At 45.4% G+C, this 23,447-nt stretch overlaps 1 protein-coding gene across 2 annotated transcripts in view; it reads left to right on the top strand.

Moving 5' to 3' along the window:
- znrf3 (zinc and ring finger 3) overlaps positions 1–23,447 on the top strand; it is a 138,984-nt gene that overhangs the window by 72,000 nt on the left and 43,537 nt on the right. The window lies entirely within an intron of this gene.

Here is a 23,447-nt window from a genome sequence, read left to right as displayed (position 1 = left end):
ACAGTGCCAAACCCCAGGCTTCTCATGCCAGTTCCCTGATTGCTACACTTCAACTCTGTATTAGCAACATAATCCATGTATCCTTAAATCATTCTGTCGAGACATGAGACTATGTATGTGTCAACAGACATTTCCCTAAGATGACTTTAAGAGCGTATCTACAGCGGTGGCTCTTGGCTACAACACTGCTGTGAGGTTGTCCCTCCCGCCAGGTAGTTAATTGTATTCCCCTCTTGTTCTAGATTTAGATACTTCCTGATTAGACCGCTTCAATGAAATCGACCTGGCAAGATGAAAACCCAGCAGCGCTTTGAGCCCAGAGAAATTGATTATGTGAACCCCTTATTGAGAGGACTTGGACCACTCAGTGCCTTGTCTTCATAGATTACACTGCTCGTAACAGATCGCCAGACCAGCTTTTAAAATTGGTTGCACCAGTGCACATAAGTTTTACACCTGTACATAATTAAAGTGCACCCAATGAACGGAATTGCATGCAACAAGAGATTGCGATAACCCAAAGTGTTAATGGTAACTGTAATGGTAATAAACTGCAAAACTTCAGCACACTGCTGCGACCAATCAAAAATGTTAAGTTGCAGCCTGGAGCCCTGTAGAAGTTCAGATTGTCTTGTGTCACCTTTCCATTACTAGTAACAGTTTTGTCTGGAGTCCATTAAGATGGGCGATGGTGGCGTGTCCACATCATCCCACAGTTGAGTCCCCTAGGTGACACCTCGTTTAGCCGGCTGGTGCTGATGTAATCTAATTTCTGGAATGGCCTTGCAATGCAGGATGCTCAGTCGGACTTTCTGGCCATCATGTTTTTCACATTAACTCCATTGTTGACAGCGCACACACAGCTTTGCCGATTAGAACGCGTTTGATGAGAAGGGAAACTGTTGCGAGATGTGCTGCGATGCACTGCATGAGCGCACATCTGCCTCTGATTTCCAGCCAGGCCCGTGCTGTCAGCATGTGAGTGAGGAGCCGAGGCAGGGACGTGGCAGGGGCACCGAGAGGACCAGATGGAACTCGCAGTGTCGTCGGCCAGAACCGGAGGAATTGATGTGGCTTTTGCCTACTTCCTCTCAGAAAGGACACAGAGACAGGGACATCCCCTGAATCCAGCGTCAGGAAGAAGAGGCTATAGTTTCCCAACACCCATGAGCTGTTTCACCTTTGAACTTCATCTCCATGCACATGAAGTGCCAGTAACTATAGCTGGGAGACTTCATGATGTGGTTCTTTGAAAGTGGCAGTTTTTTCTGACTGGATGTGCAGGGGGAAAGTGGCGGTTTTGAGCTAAGACAACGATGAGCTTAAATACTGGAGCTCCTACCTTGGAGCTGGCAGGAGTTGTGTCGCGCTGCATTTAGACTATAATGAGAGCTTTAGTGGTTTAAGGCATCCAGCGCGCTTTCTCACCACAGGCTGGAAACCCCAAGAGGCCATAATGGGCCGGTCCCAGACGGGAGGTGCCAGGGACCGGGCCACTCCCAGCGCCAAAGCAACAGTAGCAGTACACAAACGCTGGTTTAAAAGGTTAAAAGTGCTGCTCCCTACTTTTTTCCATTTATTGGCTTGGCGGTCGCAGCTGTATTTTAAGTGCTATCGTCTCTTAACCGCCACCCTATTTCACTTTCATGTCCCAGCCAAAGTAATTTGAGGCTGCGTTTCTCCCCTTTTCGGAATAGAACAGACTAAACTGTTTTTCTCTTTCTCTTGCTTAACACCCCCCTCCCACACACACACTCTCACCCCCCACCACCAGTCTGCTCTTTTTGATGCAGCCAAAATGTGTCATGCATCCTCTATTGAATGTGAATGACTTCAATTGAAGTGTTGCACCTATGTCTTAACCAGCATGGACTAATCAGTAGTACTGAAGTGCCCTGGTGGACCATGAGCCGCAACATCCTTTTCCTGTTACTTGCAGCCATCTCGCTAATGATGGCGCAAAACGCCCGGGAAATTCTTTCAGTTAATGATGAAGTGTAGAATTATTAAAAAAAAGTGATAGTGGTTTATTTTGTAGTCCCAGAATCTAAGATGACATCTTCAAATTGCTTAATTTGTCTGAAGAGCAGATATATGCAAGTATCTGCAATTGAGAAGCAGGAAACAGCCAACATCTGGCATCCTCTCTTGCTTAATTACATTAAATTATCATAAAATTAACTGACATAAATTGACCAAGTAATCGGATATCACAGTCTCCCAGTAAACATGCAGAATCCTGAGAAGGAAAACACTTGAACATCTATTTTTAGCATTTAAACTGCAAACACTGACTGCCTGCAGTGATCGTTCAGGTGTCTCAATCTAAAAACCTGTTGGATCGCCTGGTATGTGTCCAACCCTCTTTTAATTGGCCACACTTACTCCCAAACCAGCAACCCGTGTTTTCCTCTCCTGCGCATGTCTCTTTTTCTCTCTCTCTCTCTCTCTCTCTCTCTCTCTCTCTCTCTCTCTCTCTCTCTCTCTCTCTCTCTCTCTCTCTCTCTCTCTCTCACACTCTCACTCTCTCTCTCTCTCTCTCTCACACTCTCACACTCTCTCTCTCTCTCTCTCTCTCTCTCTCACTCTCACTCTCACTCTGAGCTCCTCATTCTCACTCACTGCACAGCTCCACCTGGAACAAGTGCATGTTGGTACTGGTGGCCCCAGTAGCTATGTTAGTTTCCACTGGGCTGAGTGGCTTAGCCGATCTTTGATGTTCCACTCCAAGAGAGATTAGCAGTCAGCGCTGGTGCTTGCTACTGATGTCTCTCCAGCATCCAGGCCTCTCCCAGGGGAACCCTATTCCCCTGTGTCCCTCTTGTCTGATCTGCTATTGATCATGTGTCTGAGTGCATTTGTGGGAACACTTCGTGTTTGTCCTCTGTTTTACACTCCGATGATGAGGAAATGTTATTTCAGCTTTGCCCCAAGGGTGTGATTTTTAAAGTATTTTTCCTAATGAAGAGTGCTGGGAAATGCACCAAAACAGACTGTCACACTTTCACAGGTGAAAAAGTGACTTCTCATACCACCTGTCTTCGGTCGGGGTATTTTTGAGACACATTTGTAATGAGTCAAAGATGAAAAAGAGTCCGGAGTGGTTCATTTTTTTTTTTCTTTTTTGCTTTTGACCAGCCCCTGGTGGGTCGGACTGCGTTTGATGAAACGGCACTGAAAGGCCCAGTCCATCCCCTCAGCCCATATTTTTATCCACTGACACAGAGGGTCTGCAAAACAAAGGCTAAGGGGTCGAGGGTTATGAAATGACAATGCTCACAGTGGCTCATCCAGGCAGAGGCATGCTTTGTTGTCGGCTAGGAATGTGCTGACTAACCGTGGAAGGCCACAACGCCAGCCTCTCCTTTTGTTGTACTTTTTTTGCCAATAGACTAGGAAGGTAGCCGTGCAGGGAGTCCTTTTCATTCCGACTACTGCACTCCATCTGCCTCGCTCTCCTCCTACCTCTCACCATACGTGGATCCTTGTGCCCTCCTTGTGTTCTCCTACTACTCGCAATTGTTTTCATGAAAGGAGAGGTCTTATCAAAGATATGTCCCACTCACCCAAGTTCAAGAAGACAGGGTTCAAAGTTCTTTCCTTTGTGTACATCATTGCATAAGAATCAGCCTCGCATGCCTAAAAAAACACTATGTTTTTGTGTCCTTCTGTCATTATGATTCATACTAATGTTTTCGCCCTAGTAGCAATTTCTTTGGCTATTATTGAGGGAAGCCATTACTGGTCTTGCGCACATGATCACCCTCCGCCTAGTGCATCATATTAATGTTGTGAGGGTTCTCCTTGGTCAGAAACCCTGCCATTTTTCATTTCCCCTCCTTTAGTTTCCTTTAATGGATTCCAACACAGCCGTGGCAAAGGTCATTTATAGGGGTGCCAGATGGGGACAAATCCGTTTCAGGTGGAGGCACCGACTCCATCATGTTCACGTCTGCCGTAACCCTCTCATCCTACAATGCCTTCTAGAGGCTGCTTTGTGTGTGACTGTGTAGGTAGTTGTTCCAGTAATGAGGAAGATCCAGACACAATGGGGCCAGAGGTATGATGGATTGGGCTTGCTTGGTCAGATGAGAACAAGCTGGGTTATCTCCACACATTTTTTTCTTTTTTTTGTCTGGTGGAGTGCTGCATGTCTTCAAGCACCGCAGTGAAGATGTATCGCTACATCTTTCCACCTCCTCCTCCTCCCGATGCTAAAGATGCGCCCTAGATTTCTCAAATGAAAAATTGGCTTTCTTTTTATGTCGTCCCTGTATCATGGGTGTACTGAAGATGCTGGGGACACAGGGTTTTCTATTTTTGGTTTGCTTTGTTTTCTGCCAAAAGACTGTTCTCTCACAGTTGAATATTTATTTTTGAAGGATAGCTTTTTTTTTGTGCAGTGCAGGTGCGCCTCAAGCTAAGAGCAGTCGGTGCTTCTGTAGCTGTGAGAAAAAGACATTCGCCAGTGCATTCAGTCCCTGAGAGTCAGGTGTAACTTTTCCTTTCTACAAATACAGTACCTTCACTAACATGCCAATAAAAGCCCTATGGTACAGCCTCTGGCTTTGATAAAGCCTCCATAACTCCTCCTGTCCTTCCCCTTGACCCCCGTCGGCAGCTCAGGCCATGCTGTGTCCCTCTCCAGCCCCTGGACCCTGATCAGGGAGGGGCCTGCAGGGCTGGGTGAATAGCTGCTGGGAGTCGTGCTGCGGGTGTAAACCACATGAATGTGCCGCCTGAGCAGATAGGATCAGGCGAGGCGGGGAGGCCTGTGAGGCCGCGACGCTCGGCGCAGCTCCACGCGCTAACATCAAAGGCAGTGCTGAAGGGGGGTGGTGGTGGAAGGGAGGAGGGAAGAAGAGAGAGCGCGAGGGCTGGGCCAAACTCTTCAAAGGCCTCTCTGAGTAATGCCGGCCCTGATATGCGGCGCTGCAAAACTGAATGATGATGTAATTGCAGGCCTTCGAGCTAAATCCGCTCCCATACAAATAAAGGTGGAGGTGTTCCCTTGCACAAGCACGGTGAGAAAAATACTTCTAGTGTTAGGTTGAAACTAGAACGCTTGGAACACCTTGCAGGAGAAAGGTGTTGGGTCACTTCCTGACGCAAGAATCCCACTGCAAAAAGTTGTATTTACATTTTTGATGGAGGACTTGGAACGGGAAAAGAGTTTTTATCTGATTTGAGCAGATAGGTTAATCCACTGGGCGTTTCTAAAGTACACAACAGGTGGAACAGAGCAAACTCTGTTCTTTGTAAAGTTTATACAGGGCCGTGTGTGCGTGAGTCGAACAGTGTGCATATGCGCTTCCCTTGTAATGTGTGTTAAACCAACCATGGCCACAGATTCTTTCAAAATGTCCCCGCGATCATCTGGCTGATAACTCATTGACAGCTCCCATGACAGTTTAGAAGCACACGCCGCAGGAAAGTATCTCCCTCGTTGAGAGCACACGGCAGTAATTCACTGTTGTTGACTGGTTTGCCAAAGGTTATTTGCATGCCTCTGAGTGAAGCTCTCGTCTCCTCGCCCTTGTTTTGTGATTGTATGCGCCTTTGATGTTAAATTAGCAGTAAACAGCTGCACTTTTATTTATTTGGAGTTCATAAGGAGGTCAGCCTTTTAACTTCTGCATCCTGGGTCAGACTCGGGATTGCTGCACAAAGGCTTTGTTGGTGGTTGTAAAGAGAAAATCTCCGTGCTTCGAGTCTGTGCAGTTTAGCAATTCATGACTCTCACGGGACCACCCATCTAATTGCTATACTTGAGCGTATGGAGACAAAACACAATTCATACCATTTCTGGGGCTTCAAATAACATTTTTTATCATTTCAACTTTTGACTCTGTTTTCAGTTAAATGCTCAGTCTGTTCTAGAAAATACTGGATTAAATGACGAAATCCAAATCTGTGATTGAATAACACTTGAGCAGTTAAAGACATCATAAGAAGTTGTGAACCTTTTTGACAACTCATCAATTAAAGTTGCAATATGTAAGAATTGACTGTCAAACAAACAAATGGAGGGGGAAGCATATCACCAGAGTACCGCTAACTACTGCCAACTGAAGCTGCCCAGAGGTCCTTAGTTCAGTTAGCCTTGCAGCTAGCATTTTGGACCGTGAGCTTGGTGACCAGAGTGTTGGTGTTAAAAGGGAAGCTCGCTGGTTAGCACGCTTACTTAAATAGATTTATTTGCAACACAATACACATGGACATCATAATTACATATTTTTCAACTAAAATTCTTACATATTACCCCTTTTAATGATCAAATGGTATCAGCACTCTTACCATGACTTTATAAGCAACATTCTACAGATTGTTGGCATACACTTTGAATAGTTTGAATTCGTCATTAATCCAGGTAATGGTTTGAAATCGGAAAGTTTAGTAAATTTCACCTGTAGTTCTGAATTTTCCCTCCAACCAGATGTCCTTCGAGTGCGGCAGCTGTTAAATCGCTCAGTTATGCCGTTAAAACACTGGAACCTGCTCCTGTGGCAGAGCATCACCAGAGGATGATTTACAGAGCATTGTGACCAAAATAAATCTTCACATGGGCTAATCTTATACACGCTCAGGCTGTATGTCGGTGAAATAAGCAGGCAGGTCTTCTGTGAGCCTCTATTTCAGTGTCAGTTTGTAGGTACATTGCGCCGTTAAGTGCTGCTGTTATGTCAGAACTGCAGTTGAACTTCATGCTGCGGGTGAAGAAAGGATGTTCAGGCCTTCCAGCCACAAAATGCTACTGGATATTGTACAAAAAAGGCATGTAAAACTACCGAAGGAAGGGTGATTTATAATATAATATCGAAATGAAGAACCATAAGAGCATTTGTGTTAGATTTTCCTTTTAAATGTTATTGTGGACCTTCTTTGCAGTTTACACCATGTTAGGGAAATATGATATTGGATTTAGTTTTGCAGACGCTATAGATGACTCAATGTATTGAGTATCTGTAGAAAGAACAGTGTTGTTTTTGATTTATCAACATCTTGGATGAATGAGATGAAAAGGCGCCAATGGAGGAGAGACGTCCAGACAATTTCTCGAAGTACTGTTAAGCAAATGGATGTGACATTCTCTGTCATGCAAATGTTACCTGCACTTTTGCTGTCCTCCTACCCTAGCGACCCCCCCCCCCCACTCAACATGAAACTGAGTGTGTATGAAAAGGTGAGGACAATTACTCCTGGCCAGCTGTGTCCATCTCAGTCTCCTTGCAACCCATCTGTTCACCCCTAATTGCCCCTGCATGTTGCTGTCAGGTAAAAAAAAAAAATGAAAAAATGTCTTTTTCTCTTTCTCTTATCATATAAAACTTTAAATTACAGGTCATTGATATGAGGGGTGAATTGGAGGGAAAGATCAAATTGTTTTTTGCGTGGTGAGATGTAGCACATCGTTATTCGTGTCACTGCACTTTCTTAACCTCACCCCTTCTCTTCGGTTTATCTATATTCATCCCGCTGTCATATGTTGCTGTAAAAGCTGCACTTTTCATTTTTTGGAGCAATTTTAAAAGAGGCGCCGAGCAGATCTCGGCTATTCTTTGCTTGACAGTGTGTGTGCAGTTTGTCCAAACACACTTTGCTCGCTGATGATAACTTGTCCTCGGACATGTCAAGGTATCCAGTTTCTCAGAATGCTCTTTTGAGTGATGGGACAGATCGAGTGGGAGAAGATGGGAATGACGGAAAAAGACGGGCCAATACAGCCCTTTGCTATTCCGTCTGCATCCCACAGGCATGTGACAAAGTCAAATTGTCACCCCTGGGGTGACATGCATCCCGCAGGCATTTCGAAGTAAACACATCCCAGAGATGTGGCTGAGATTTGGACAGCAGCTTCTCCAGTTGGTTAGAAGCATTATTCTCTGTCTTAGATGCCGGAGGATCTGAAATTCTTATATTGTGGATTTTATTTTAAGCACTAGATAGGGCTAGAAACTAAATCTACTTAAAAGGAATAGTTTCAACATTTTGAGAAATTCTCTTATTTGCTTTGTTGCCGAATGTTCAATTATAAGACTAATTCCACTCTCATATCTGTCATATCTGTATATGAAGCTACAGGAGACTCTTAGCTTAGCATAAAGACTGTAAACAAGGTGCCATTCTGGCTCCCCAACCACAATACCTCAAATTCAAAATGAGCTTTTGAATTCAGTTACCGTTGTAGAGCAGCTCAACTAGCATCCAGAAACTCAGACTTCATCCACAGATACTGCAGGATAGAACGGCATTCTTAAGTGTTGGACACACTTTTCCATTAAGGTACAATTACGTTAAGGTACAGTGGTACTTTCAGCATATCAATAATTCCATTCTGATCCGACAAAACATGATGATTTTATCAAATATTAGAGGAGAGGTGTACAGTTTAAAACATGTTAATCCACTCCTAATCAAAACCCTTCTTCAGGAAACTGAAAATGTGCGTCCTCACAGATGAGTCACTCCATTTACCCAAATGGCTTCCAGTAGAAATCTGCAATAGATCTGCTCCAGAAGGCTTTTATGTGAATTTCACAGTAATGGCTTCACACTCCACTGAGGTTTTCTATAGCACCGCTACTAAACGCTAACAACAGGTCAGGGCCAATTTTACAGTAAGTAAGATTGCCTCTTCTGACCACTTCTAAAATTTGGTGATTTGATTTTACACCAGACCATCCTTTTGCCCAGCTTTAAGCCATTTCCTATTGGCAACCACATGTAGCATATTTGGGTCAGCTTTTCTGCAGCATTGCCTCAAGCTAAGCTCACGGACAGAGGATTTGGTAAGCTACTGATGCATACGTTCGTCATAATTATTGTTTTGCAAAAGCTGGAGTTAGAAGCGCCCGGGCAACGGGAAAGCTTCAGAATTCAAATTAGAGTGTGGGATTGCGCTTTAAAGTTGTGGCTGTTTTTCTGTTTTCAGCTATTGCATCCTTGAAAACTCTGCCGTTTTGCACTGTTGGTTGATCCCGGCTGCTCATGTATTAAAAACTCGAGTTGGCATGGTGCATTTTGATCTCTTAGGAGTTGAGGTGGCATGGGAGATGCCACCCCCCCCCCGAGTATACACAGTGTTCTCTTCACAACCAAGAAAACAAAGCATTGCAGCACACCTTTAAGCAATTTCCCTTATAATTGCATCATAATGAAGCACAACGCAGTGAATGCAAGTACATTTCTTTGTCAGATTCCTTCCCTCCCTTTCATCAGTTCTTTCTGCCCTCTTTCTCTCTCCCGTTCTTCTCTCACTCTGCTAAGCATGGGAGGGGGAGGGGGTATAAATGTGAGACCACACATGCTGTGTCAATGTTTGCTAGAATAATTAGAGACAATGTGGGCCAATAACGGGAGGAGTGCAGTAACCTGAACTCACTTTGTTCTGCCCCAACAGCAACACAAAAGCCATCCACAGATGCACAGATCCGCGGACTCGGAGCAGGAGCAACTGCACTTTTAGCCGGCATGGTGCACGACGCCGAGGATCTGCAGGGAAATGGATTGGTTTCTGTGGAACGTGAACAGAAAAGCGCGCTCTCACTTCACCGCTTTGTGCTAGCTCAAAGTGATGCTGATGTCGCGCTAAAGGCCTTTTTAAGCACTGCCCTGCACATCCCTGCCACCACCCCAAAAAAAACCACCCCTACCCCCTTGTCACCCTCCCCAGTCGACCAACACATGGCCCTGGCTTAGAGGGTCCTCTTTAACTAGAGGATATCCGGCCGCTCAGTATGCAAAGAGCCTGTGGATTCCTGACGCGAGTGCTAGAGCTGGATCAGAGGTGACTTTCAGTGTAGTCAGACAACTGTTGGATTAGCGGGACACTTTGCGTTGACTCCATGCCAGTGGAAGGGAGCCTAGCCAGGAGCAGGGCGTACTTGGTCAAATGCAGGCTAATAGAGTCTTTTAGAGTTTACATTTTGAGCATGCCAGTGCTCCTTGGATCTTGCATGACTTCCATTAAGCACAGCAGATTTGATATCTTCAAAGAGAGCAGTTCTTTCCAAAAACTTGTGAGAAAAAGGCAGGACCTAAGAGAGAGCCAGAAAAGATTTCTTTACCTCTGCTCGAGACAGAGCTATTGTCTTCAGGCATGGGAGGTACCGAAATGCGACTACATGCCTAAAATCCCCAAACAATGTGTGCTAAGTGTCGCCTAAGTCACTGGTGTTTCCCTGGCTGCATCAGAGTGACCCGCTGCTGCTCTCACACCCCTGGGTGGACCAACTGGTTTGTCCCCTCTGGTGTCCATCTTGAAAGGGGACACCGCTATGGGATGCATACATCCCCTGGAGGCCGCCGGTGTCATCGTGCCACCTGTCCCCTCCACTCTCAGCCCCGTGTCAACAGCTCAGACTTATTTACATTCATTCTTGTTTTCCAGAGAACTGGAAATGTAAACAGCAAAAGGGTCTGTTTGTGTCTTCTGCACGAAATGTAAAGGACACCACTTTACATGTGGCAATGTTATTGTTCAGTAATAATCTTGCTAGAACTCTTTCTCATGCCCTATTCACAGTTAATCATCTGCAAATTTGATTGCAGTTACTGAGTTCTGTTTTTTTTTTTTGACAAACTACACGCATCCAAAATCTCACAGAGAGCTGATTGGGTTTTGAAATAAATTGTATAGAAAACTTGCCCTTTAACAGTTTGGCGGTTCATATTCATGATTGTTAATATTTTTTTGACAGGACCTCCTCTCTCGTTCTCTTTTTAGCCTGGGGATACACAACAGCTTACGTTTTTCCTCTTCCACCCAGCGCTCCTTTAATCATTTTCAGATTCTTTCTCATTCTCTTCTCTCACCGCTTCCTCTCTCGTCTCCTCCTTCTCGTTCCCTTCCACTGGGCTCATGTTCTGTTCTGTTCTGTTTCTCCCGGCGGCAATGTGTTCCTCATCACAGCTTGTGTTTCCTCTTATCTACAGTTCTTTTATCAGTGGCCGCCACACATGCCCGAGAGAAGGGGCGGTGGGGCAGCTGATGCTATCAGCAGGTGGAGATTTCACCACCGGGTTCAGGGGCCCAGTGTGGCCAGAGGAGGGCCAGACCGAAAGGGTCTGACATGGCGACATGCAATGTGAACTCCGAACAATGTGAGCCCTGCTGTCATTTAAACACCTGCCTTTTTTAGTTTTGTCGTGACACAAAAGTGATAGAGGTGGTTCTCCTGTCAAACATCTGCAGATGTGTTTTTGATGGAGCTCAGGATTTGTTTGCTCATGATCTTTTCCTCACCTATTCAGCCTGGCTGGCCAGCACTGCTTACGCTTTACACTTTGAGTCATGATCAGCACTTATCAGCACAGCACGATACTGGATTTCTGACAGCGACTCCAACATCGATAAAAAAATATATCAGTCAAATGTTATCAAATTCTGACAGAGATACATACGTAACAGAAGCAAAATATTTTTCTGTTAAGAAATAAACTGTATTGTGCAAAAATGGCATCAGTGCACTGGCACATTAAACTTCACTGGGAATGTAATTAGTATATATTTCTCTCATCTTTTTCTGCAGTATTTTTATTAAAAAAGATCCTATGGGACAATATATGGTATTACTGATATATCTGTGATAGGCCAATATCAGCTGATGAACTGGTTGGGCTCTTGTTGTGTTGCATATTTGTGGCTCCATGCAGCTTGCAAGACAGGTAAAAATCACTGCATCTGCACCCAATAATGACCTATACCTGACACCTGGTGTAAAGCAGATGTGTATAGTCTTGCTCCATGCATGTGCACTGCATGCAAGATTCTTGCACCACAAAATGGCACAGATCCTCAAAGTGCAGCAAACGAAGAGCGGGAACGGTGGGGAGAGATCGGAGGGTAAACCAAAGCACAGGCTCACAAAAGCCTAAAATGATATCGCTGGTGGATATCTAGATGCTTGGGATGCCTTGGATGGCTGAAGTACACTTTTGGCTTTGTCTTTGCGGGGATGAATAGAGGCCTCTGTGGTAGTGATGACAGGCTTCTCCGGGCTGGGCCCTGGCTGGCTGGCTGGCAGACTAGGTGCTGGAGGTCGGGAGACTTTAGCTCTCACATAGGGGCAGGAGCCCGACAGGGGATGCTGGTCGTCCTGGTTCTCCCGACAAAAGACACTCTGTTCTCTGCCTATGACCAGGCTTTGTTATTGTGACATGCCATGTACACTACATCCCCCACCTGTGTTTGGATGTTTGGACATGGCTATAGGGTTAGTGGGATAATTGGATCACAGATGTTTGATTTTCTGTGGTTTTGAATTTCTCAGTGCTCATATGGGTAGCTGTAAAACATTATTTATCATGTTTTTATGTGGTGTGTGCTGCATTTACATGAGCTAAATGTCATATCCATAAACAATTACCACACCATAAAGGCTTTTTCATGATAACTCGTCTAGTCTATATTTTACCCCATAAAATGGGAAAAAAACTCTGTATCCCAGAGCCCAAAGAGATGATTCAGTCCATAAAAGGCAGCAGGTCCCTCAGTTTAAGAACCAGAAAATATTTGTCACCTTTGTCTGAAAAATTACAATAAAATGACTGAAACGATTAATCCATTCACAAACTAGATGCCATTTAATTGTCCTTTTGACTATTCAGTTGTTTGACAAATTGTTGCGTCTCCACATTGATGGATCCAGAAATCAGCATCTTCAAAATTCTGTCACATTCTGAGGGCAACAGTAAATGAAAGTGTTCAGTGATGAGCCTTTATAGACGCGCTTCGATCGCTTTACCATGAGTGCATTTGACTGAGCAACTCTCTGTGGTCTTCAAATCATTGAGAGATCATAAACTGTGACAAGAACGGTTTGATTCCTGACTGTAGGCCACTGTTGGCTGGTTTGGTGCTGAGCCACCTAGTTGAGGAGGGCGTTTGGGAAGAGAAGGAGCTGCCACGGCTGTCGCAAGAGGTTTCATCATCCCTCGTTTTGCACTAATACAGCACCGCACAGCTGGCCAAGACAAACGTGAGGCAAACACACTGCTCACTTGACTGTGTGACTCACGCTCTAACATACTAGCAGCACACCCGTGGGACTCTAATGGCTGAGGCTGAGCTATGGCCTTCTCATGTTTTTTTTTTTTAATTATTAACGAAACAAGGAGAAACTGTAAACGGTCCAAGGAGGAGATGGGCCTTCCACACGCGATATATGAAGAGCGGGAGCTCTCCCAGACCCTTCACATACCCTCCAAGTTTATCCCAGTCGCCCCTCTTGAAGATTCACAGAGCCTCTTTGATCTGTATGCTGTCCTCCCAGCTGGGAGGCCAGGGGATGCGAGCGGCCCTTTTAGTCTCCCATTTTAAGTCACACATTCTTTCCTTAAGGACCCCCAGGTCCTGACCCTTAGTTGGAGTGCAATTTCATATGCAAAAATAGGCCCGACTCGCCAGGCTATTTGAATATGTACTCATCCTCTTATAGCCTTCATCATCCTCGGATCCTCAGAATTAGGTATTCATCTTCAAGGTGTCATGGTGAGGCGTATTCTAATTCTGGCTGAAGCAGTGGCAGACAGAGCTTCCCTGACCATTCGCCCTCCTCTGTCCTTTTGATATTTTCATCACGCCCATTATGCATTTCAAAAGGCTCTGTATTGCCTTTCAGAGAGACCAAGTGTAGTCTAACAAATGCCTCGCTGTTCAATACAAACATGGAGGTGGAGGCTCATAGTAACTGCCCCTGCAGACTGGGTTTTAAAATATAAATCACATAATCACGCTGCAGTATAAATCAGCTCAAAGCCACATTATACTTATTATTTTTTATATGAGGCTCTCAAAGAGATGGTGAATTCAACTACACTGCATCGCTCATTTTTATTGTCATGCAGTCTGCCAAATCTGCAGATTCCTGTGCACCCAGCAGTTGGCCCTAGTTGGCATTTCTGTGACATCCTGTGACGTCTGATTTACTGTAACTTTGCATAGATTCTTTCCGTCTCCTGAGGCAGTGTTTGCCATGGGCGTCCCTTTTCAGAAAAGGGCTTGCAACCTGCAGTCCTCTTAGATGTGGAGCCAAATGCCCCAGAGGTTACAGCCAGCTAAGTGGTTCCTTGTTTCTAATAAAAAAACAAATCAAATAACATGGATCCCTAGGGGGTTTATAACACTAGAGTCATGAACTCTTGGGCAGATAAATCTCTTCCAAATATCCCCATACAAAGGCATGGATGTGGGAGGAACTTGTTGGCTTTGATTGTATAATTTATAAGCCACAACATGCCTAGAGAGGAGAGAAGAGGAGAGTAGGGGGGGGGGAGCCCTGACCACTCAGCGATGGAACAGCCCTCTCGACTGTGAAATGACCTGATCTTTAGAAGTTGGCCATTACCTTTTCAAAGCGACCTCGGTAACGCTGATGGCAGGAAGTGCTTGTGTGTAAAGCGGGTTTGATGTTTAACTCTTCAGGGGCGGTTATCCCCAGGGTCTGCTTATTCCCAACTCCACAACTCTCCTTCCCCTTTCTCTCCGGCCCCGTCAGCTCCTACCTCTGGCAGCGCGACCAGCGAGAACGGGAGGAACAATACTGCGTTTGTGCACCGCTCTGCACTCAGCCTGCTGCTAAACAAATGTTCGGATGAGGAATTCTGGTGGCTGGCCTTGCCCCTGGGCCCAGGCTGATCCCACAGTGACTTCATAAACACTCTCCGGGGTGATCAAAAGAACAAATCAGCCTTTATGGGGAGCTATATGTTAACGGAATTATTTCCACACCAATTTAATTTTACTTTCTCTCTCCACGCCCTCATGTAGATTATTAATTTTGCTCCTGCAGCAGAAGGGGAAGTACTCAAGGCACATACATGCATTTCTGTGGGAGGTGCAAGGGGTTGAGTGACGAAGGCATGAAAGTCGAGCTTATGACACTTTCTCTGCCTGTAATTGCCACTGATGTTATGGTAATATTTACAGGGTGGTTAACACGCCCACTGTCCCCAATAACTTGTTTTCATGCTGGTTTGGGATACGCTATTTTGCATGCTCTGAGGCGACTCAAAGCAATCTTATGAAACTTCATCAAAATCAAAAACAACTTAAGTAGGAGAATCTAAAGCGTATCCCCTCCCACGGTGGAATGTATGAAATCCACAGATCCTGTCCTCAGGCGGTGGTGTGGGTTGACAGGGTTGGAGATGAGGGGGATTGAATGGCTGGCTGACATGGATCCACACCCAGACCTTCGGTCCATGTGGCCCTGAGGTGACTGGTAAAAGGATACACACATGGAAGATGACTCAGAGCATTATACTGCTTTATTCAGGAATAGAAAAGTTCACTTAAAATGTTCCTGTTACTTCTGATACTCCAGATAACTAGCTGTCAACTGTTTGTTCAGTTTTGCAACAAAAATATAAATAAAACACACATGAAAATACATATTTATAGGCTATAACTTGGAGATTCACAATTGAATACTCAACACTCTAATAATGAAGTTTTAAAGATATATTACATATATGCCTCATATCTAAATGACTACCTCAATCTCTTTTAATAATTGGTTGAACAAATCTTGGTACAAACTAGACTCCTTATCTGAACCTGCATCTTTTTCCTGATCCCGCCTCACCTGCTAACACCTGCCACTGCGAGTCCCTCTTTCCTTCCAATCATTTTTCCCACCTCAGCCAGGCCTCAACTTGGCCCAGCACCTTTTTGCCTTTTATCTCCGCTGGTGGAGCCAGTCATTGAAGCAACATCGACGCCACCCCCACCCCTCCCCAACCTTTCTCTCTGTCTCTTTACCGCGCGCCTGCACAATAGCCTCGCTCGGCAGAGTTCCGAGAACAGTGTTTGTCCGATCACCGCTGTAGCCCCACCCCCCTTTTATTGGTGTGTGTGTGTGTGTGTGTGTGTGTGTGTGTGTGTGTGTGTGTGTGTGTGTGTGTGTGTGTGTGTGTGTGGAGGGACAGTGAGTGTGTAGGTTTGTGAGTGCATGTTGTTTTTCAAGCAGTTTAGAAGGATGTGTAACTGGATCATTATGATACCTTCAATTGCAAAGAGTACTGAGCTGGATGTCCGCGTTCGCGTCCATGGTTGTGGAAGTAAAAGTCTGCTGGATGACTTGCAGTTGGAGCGCTTCGAAGCCTTTGATGGGTAGAGGCTGGTTGGTAGTGTAGTATAGATAGTGATCTGACATACCAAACTGATGGGACAAAAATCAAGATTTGCCAGTTTCCTCTGGCTGTAGTTGTCAAACACTGATGGCCGTAGCATGAAGCTGTTGTATCCAGCTTCTGTGCTGTAGGTAGAACATTGAGGCTTCGATTAATAGAAAACTTTAAAACCTTGGGAAAAATACTTCTGGAACTAGCAACAGCTTCCTTTCAGAGATTCTATAGATGATTCATAGAATAGAGGTTTTGTTTGTGTTAAGAGATTTGAAAGCATACTTCATCCTGTGCTTACTCTTCAATCTCCCCGTATACACCTCTTCTCAAGTCCTAAGCTTCTATACCCTGAGCCCAGCTGCTCTGCCAGGGTAGGGCCGTTTCATTCCCTTTTGTCCGCACCACTGACCTCCGAGCGCACTGGGAGCGCACCTCTGCGGGGCCTGGCCTGTAGCCGGACGCTTGATGTGGACATTTTTGGAGCAGCGGGTCCCCCTCACCCGGGCAACCAGGCCCCTTTGAGCCCTTACCCCTCACTGTTTGCCCAGCCACTCTTTCCACCTCGGCCAAGTCTTCTTCTTTTCCCCCTCACTGTGGGACTGGAAGAAAGCTTGAGAGACAGCATGTTGTTTTGTGCTCGCTGCTTGGTTGTGCTGCTGGTGGCCGGCTTCCTATGGTGCACCAAAGCTCCCATTCACTTTTTTTTCCCCTCCCTCGTTTTCTTTGACCTCCCCCAGGGAAGGAACCCCTGTTTGATCACATTAGGGGAGAAAGAGAGAGATCAGTGGTGCTTTTGACATTCCCACTAGCTTTTGACAGTCTATATGCTGCTGATCAGTTTACCCAGCACCAGCAAGTGGCCTCTTTTGAATTTCTCCCTTTCTTTTATGTTTTTTTAGGCCAGCCATTATGAAGCCTTTTGATTATAATGTGTGGGTAGAGCTTAGCAGGACTGCTGCATCATTTCTTATTTCACACTTCTCCCTTGATTCTGCTCTACCGTCTTTTGAAAAAAGGGCTTGTGTTGACCACTTTTTTTTAAAATGACAACTTCCGCGATCATGTATGTAGAAAAACATGTGCCCTTAAATAAAAGAGAGCCACAGCGTGTGGATGAGCCTTGACACTCTCTTTATGGTGATCAAAGCTGAGGCACTTTCATATTTTGGCCATTCTAAAAGCTGAGATGCAAGAACTTAACAGCTCGTGGGAACTGTAGAAGTTTCTTCAAAAGCCTGATTCACTGCCTGGGTGACGAGCAGTTACTCTCTTTGATATTGTGTGTTTCTTATCACTGCTCCGAATCATTCTGATATCCTGCACACACACACACACACCCCCCCCCCCACCCCACCTCCGTTTGATCCGCAAGGTTTCAACATATTTGAGCAAAATGACGCGGTTTTTGGGTATGACCACTCTACATTCATTGGAGGCTATGCTCACAAAGAGGCAGAATTTGCTAAAGGCTTAGAGAAGAAGGCCTCTGGAATCTTGTTTTATTTATGCCAAAAATGCCTGGCCACAATTAACCAACCACAACCACACTGAATGTCAATTTAGGTCATTTTCTACCCTCAAAAAAGCCCCGGACTTGGACCCCATGAAGCAGAAAAAAGCTGATGTAATGGGTTTAAGAAAATCTCCAAGGGGAGTCAAACCTCACCCACATACCCCCAACATACCCCCCCCCCCCCATCCTCCTCTCCTTTTCCGATCAAAATCCCGACCCTTACCCACCCTCCAAACTCCTCTGAAGTGGTAACCACCTTTGGTTGCTGTCCAAATATGGTCTCTTTGATCCTCAAATTCAGCAGGTTTGAAACTTTTTCAGCAACAGTTTGAGCTTTTAGATAACAGTTTGCGATGGTAACAAAAAAAAAAAAAGGTTTATGATTCACTGATTTAGTGTTTGGGGGTGGGGGAAGGGGAGCAGGAGATGAAGGCAGAGGGATGAGGGAGAAAAGGAAAGAAGGAGGGAGGGAGGGGGGTAAAGAAAAGAAATCCCAGCCTTGGCACACACACACAGACTCTCTGTGCAGCGTAAAGCACAAAAGAAACCTGTAACGCCTCCAGATTCCTTCTAGTCAAGTATCAAAGACATGCTTTGCTTTAGAACAAGAGACTAGTGGGTAAGATAGAACTGAGTGGGCCAGTGAACCCAGCACTGGCTCGGTTGGGTGCTGCGAGTTAATCTCTCAGATAGGATTTTCCCCCCCCCTTCTTCTTCTCCACCTCCTCCCTCTCTTTGGGGATATCGGTATTACTGTGTAGCCCTGAATAGAGAGACTTGTCTAACCTGATCACTGGTCAGAATATATGCAGAGAGAGGCTCCAAAAACACATGTAGAGATGGTTGCTGCTTTCAAGTTCAGCGGTGGGATAGACCTAAATAAATAAATGAAAAGAGAGGTTAACACGAGCAGCAGTCATATTTTGTTCTTGCTAAAGCTTTAATTGAAGGCTTGTGTTGACAGTAGCTCCAATTTAATTATTTTGGCAGTTGACATAAAGCCTTGAAAAGTTTGCTGTATGATTATCTGACAATTATTCAGTGTTGTCCGTTGTATTAGGGCAGCAACTTATGGTCTTCACTGTTGATTAATGTATCTATTGTATCTCTTAATTAATTTTTTTGTTGTTTCCCGAAGCTGAGTGCATTGTTCAACTTACAGTCCAAAACTCACTGATTTTTTTTGTGGTTTTTTTTGGCCTTTGTAAGCCTTATCGACAGTACAACCCAGGGCCGCTGCAGCGAGGACAGAGCCTCTGCACATGGGATGCTCGCTCTACCCACTGAGCTAAACTACGCCCCCAAAACTCACTTATTTAACAGATGATTACAATTTTCTCACATTAGAGAAGCCGGAACAGAATGTGTGGCCTTTTGCCTGGTGATGGACGGATTACCTTGAGATATGCGTTGCCAGCAAAACCAAGGGTACCGCGCGCTTGGGGTGCGCTCTTCTCTTGGCTGCATGTCACATTTTTAGAGCAGTTTTCTTTAGAAGTTAGAATATCCTCAGCTTTGCAGCGCAAGGGGTGGTTTCGCACCACGCTCTCCATTGATTGCATTTGATCGCCCGGTTGTGCATTAAGCCCCGGTCCACATATGCACCCCACCGTTTACCCAACACACTTTTTCCAGCCCGCTTTTGAAGCAGCTGCTCTGTAGCAACGAGTCTTGTTGCGATCGGGGCTTTACACAATAATTGCTTATTAGAAGTGCTGTTGGTCAACTCTCATAATTTCATAACAAGCATGTCTATAGTTGAAGCTTACGGACTAGATTTTCAAGACTGATACCAATATTAGAGTTTTAAAGAATATGTCTATTATATTTGTAATGCGGTTTCCTGTTGTCTATACTCTTAATTAGGAATGTTAACCATCTCTACCCCTGATTAGATGATAGAGCTGGCCATACATGTGTCGCTTGGCTCTGCAAGTACATACTGTGTTGGTGAGAAAAGCTTGCTTGTGTCTTATTCTTAAAGCTACAACAAAGAACCAAAGGGAGTTTGGAGAGCATCCAAATAGCTTCTGGTGCTCCTGTTCTTGCAATCCAAGGTTGTCCCTTTAGGAATATAAGTTGGAAACAGTACCATGACCACCCCATCTAACCACCCCAGTCTTGTAGCATTATTCCTGGAAAAGTTCCTGGCTCTGTTGATTCACATTCTCTTTTCTCCTGGAATAATGTTAGCTCCTTAAAAGGGTCTTGAGCTCCTGGATCGGGCTTTCCTCTCATTTCACCCTCTCAGGTTGTCATGAAAGGTGATCGTGCAGCCATTCACAAAATATAAGGGGCAAGTGAAAGAAAGAGAAGGGCAGGAAAACAGCAGCCACGTGAACCAAAAACAGACTTGGGAAAGTCTGATTCTAGGTGTGGCAGTACAAGAAATATCTTTCCACCCCACCTCACCTCACCTCTTACTCTTCCGAGTTTCTCTTTTCATCTAAATCACAGGGTTATTTCCTGGTGATGCTTAACACACTCTTCACCTCTTTCCCCCGAGTGCAGAGTGACCTTAGCCGTTCGACCCGGAAGTGATGTAGGTGAGCGCTTCCTCTGGTGTAGTTGGAGCCCCAGTAAGTGTTTCCTAAAGAAAACAAGTCGGAGGCGGCCGAAATCTGAAACCAGCGCTAATGCTGGCTGCCTCTCCACCTTGCGTCCGTCCCTAGATCCTGTAGCCAGAGGGAGAGCTGCGGGGGGGGGGATCGCTCCTACTTTACCAAACCCACCGTCCATGCACACATTCATTGAAGTGTGTGAACATGTGCATATACTTTTAAGTCCTGTCCGCATTCCTCTCAACTCTCACCAGTGGGGAGCTACAATCCTCAGCAAACACACCGTGCAGCAGGCCAATGTTCCGGCTAGCCTAGCCCAGTCTAGTCTAGCTATGCCCTGACAGACACACCGGCATGTGTGGCCAAAATGGGTTGTTTGTGCAGTTGTTGTGTGGAAGGTCATTCACTAAGTTAAGAGTGTGTGTGTGTGTGTGTGTGTGTGTGTGTGTGTGTGTGTGTGTGTGTGTGTGTGTGTGTGGACAATATGAACCTGACCTTTGCAGAAAGCCCCGTCTGTCTTCCCTCTGAGGATCGGCGGGGATTGTAACACACCTCTCGCTCTGTAACTGTCAAACACAAACGCACACAGACACACACATCTGCGTGAAAGTACACAGTCACTCTGATTTCATGATGTGGCTCTGCACTTTGATATGCTGGGCCCTACTGTGCATATTTGACAAGCATCAGAGTCTAGGTGGTGCAGCTCTTGATTGTGGTCCAGCTGCTTGCCTGTGACATGTTTGATCTCCGCAGGCCACCAGCTCCCACACACTGTAAATCCACACAATAAAGTTTCACGTGGAGAATGGCCACATTGAAAACGCTTTTTGTTCCAGGTCACTGTGCTGAAGAAAGAGATGACCAGTTATGCCATATTGTTAATGTGACACTGAATTCCTGTTTCTTTGCAAAAAATACGAATATTCTTCCGTCTGTCGATTGATTGATTCATCATTTGTCCTTTTTTTTTTTTTTTTTTGTACATTTCAAGCGTCTCGTTGGTGAGAACTTGTTTGATGCTAAAAAGGGTTTTTTGGGGGGCTTTGTTCAGTTCGTTGGACAAAACAAGAGGTTTGACGACATCACAGTTGACATTTTATGCAACTTCATGGCAATATACACTAAATAGTTGAATCGATTATTCATATTACACTGAGTAACAGTGGAAAAACAAGTTAAAACATTCATTAGAACTTCCCATCACCTTATGTAGTGGATGAGGAGGTGTCTAGCTGATTGAAAACCTGCAGAGCCTTCATGGTGGACGCAAATTGAAAGAGCGGTGAGGGACTAATGATAACCACAATTGGAAATACATCCTTCTCTTCTCCCCACCATCGTCTGGACAAGGTTGCCGCCATGTTGTCCACTCCAGAGGGCAGGGTGGGAGCGAGAAGCGGGGGGGGGGGAGTAGGCAGGGCAATATGGTCCGCCTATGCTCTAATCCCATTCCAGCAGGCCGAGCAGCAGCTTGCGACGCATTCCACAACTCTGGGGGCTTTTTGGGTGGGGAGGGAGGGCGGGCAGCATTCCTCCATAGCCGGAGCCATCAAAGCCGCCGCGCAACATCAAAGGCCACTCAGGCCCTAGGTGTTGATGACTGCAATCCTCCCCTCGGTCCGCTTTTAGCAACCTCTTCCCTCCAGCCCTCTAACACACACACAGACACGCACATATGCAGAGCGGGCTGACTGTGCCAGGTATGTGCACCCTCCAGCCTCCCTCCTTCCTCCCCAGGCTCACCAGCCACACTGCAGCAGCATTAATCATAGCTCATTAAGTAGTGACATTGACTTTTGTTTTATGGTGAGGGGTGAAGGGGAGCGGGACGGGCCAGAGCGTGGAGATGCCACTGATATTTGGGGCGGATGCTGGCAGTGGGTGTAATACAACTGCGCGAACAGTAATGCGGTGTTGATAAACTGTGTAATAACTAGTTAATAATTTAGACAATGGATAAAAAGAACAATCACTTTGTTAAATTATTCATTTGTTTTGGCAAGCCATTTGCCAATCTCAGACTCTCAAATTCTGGCTCTTCTGTTTTATGTATTTGAAAATTCTCTTTGGCTTTTTAACCGTGCATCGGACAAAACGGGCAAGATTCAAGACATCACGTTGGGCTGTGAGAGCTTGCCTTCAACATTTTCTCACAAAACAATGAGATCATTTATAGTTGATGCTTTGTCGTCTGCTTTTTTGGCACGTTTTCTTGGTATCCAAAGAGTTCCTCACAGTTGTTTCCTGTTGAAAGTGAGGTTGTCTTTTGTCAAAATGAAAATCTTGCAAGAAATGTGTCGGGGAGATGAAAACACGTGTACTTGCTACCCTCTGCGGTTGTGTGCCGTATAGAATTGTTTAATAATGAGCCCCAGTTCCCTTTGCTTGTTACGTTGTTAGTCATGCTAATGAATTCACTGTGGCACCTTGATGCTGACAAATAATTTATGCGCGCGTTCACCTACTTTTTGTAATTGTCTTCATAAGGACGGCAGCCTCTTGCACACAGAGACAATACGTTTGTTTGCTGTTACTTTATCTTGGCGCATAGATGCAGTGATCTCTTCAGGGAACCGGGGGTGCGGCAGTTGTTTCCACTCCCCTCTTCCCTTTCCAAAATGGTGGCATCCAGCCCACTGTTGACCCCTGAACTTTGTCGGCCTGTCCTTTGTTCGTGTCACTCTGGGTTTTCAAGACTGAAGCGCTGAAAGTGACACCAGAGAGACGTTTGAGTGTGCGCACACACACACACGCCATTGACTGTTTCGGGATGCACTCGCCGAGAGTTAATAGAGTCACAAGCTCGGCGTCCTGCTCAGTGTTAAAGCTGTCAACCCCAGAGCCTTGTGCTACATATCAGGACATTTACATGATATTGGGTGTCCTCTGCCAGCGTCCCCAACTCATACTGAAACCATGACACTTGTTTGCTTTGCCCGTTGCTATGAAGATGGCGTGGAGGTGATTTTCGGGGAAGGTTAAGGAGGGGACAGCGAGTAGTGGGACGGATGATGACTGCACTGAGGCTCGCATCACAAAGCTGGCTTACTTGAGGCACGGCCTTGACTAAAGGAAAAGTTGTTAAGTGTAAAATCCAGTCTTCTGACTTTACTTCATTGATCATACTTAACAAGATGACTGGCGTAAGTGTAGGGGAAAGTTCATTTTGTTCACATTACAGAAATGTAAATCGCAAATGTCCCTTTTTTACCCCCCAACAATGTGTTTTTTCTTTATTACAC

The sequence above is a fragment of the Sparus aurata genome, chromosome 5 (genome assembly GCF_900880675.1).
Source record: "Sparus aurata chromosome 5, fSpaAur1.1, whole genome shotgun sequence".
In the NCBI taxonomy this organism is placed as follows: Eukaryota; Metazoa; Chordata; class Actinopteri; order Spariformes; family Sparidae; genus Sparus; species Sparus aurata.
The sequence above is the reverse complement of the archived record's forward strand: the minus strand, read 5'-3'. Positions and strand labels throughout refer to the sequence as shown.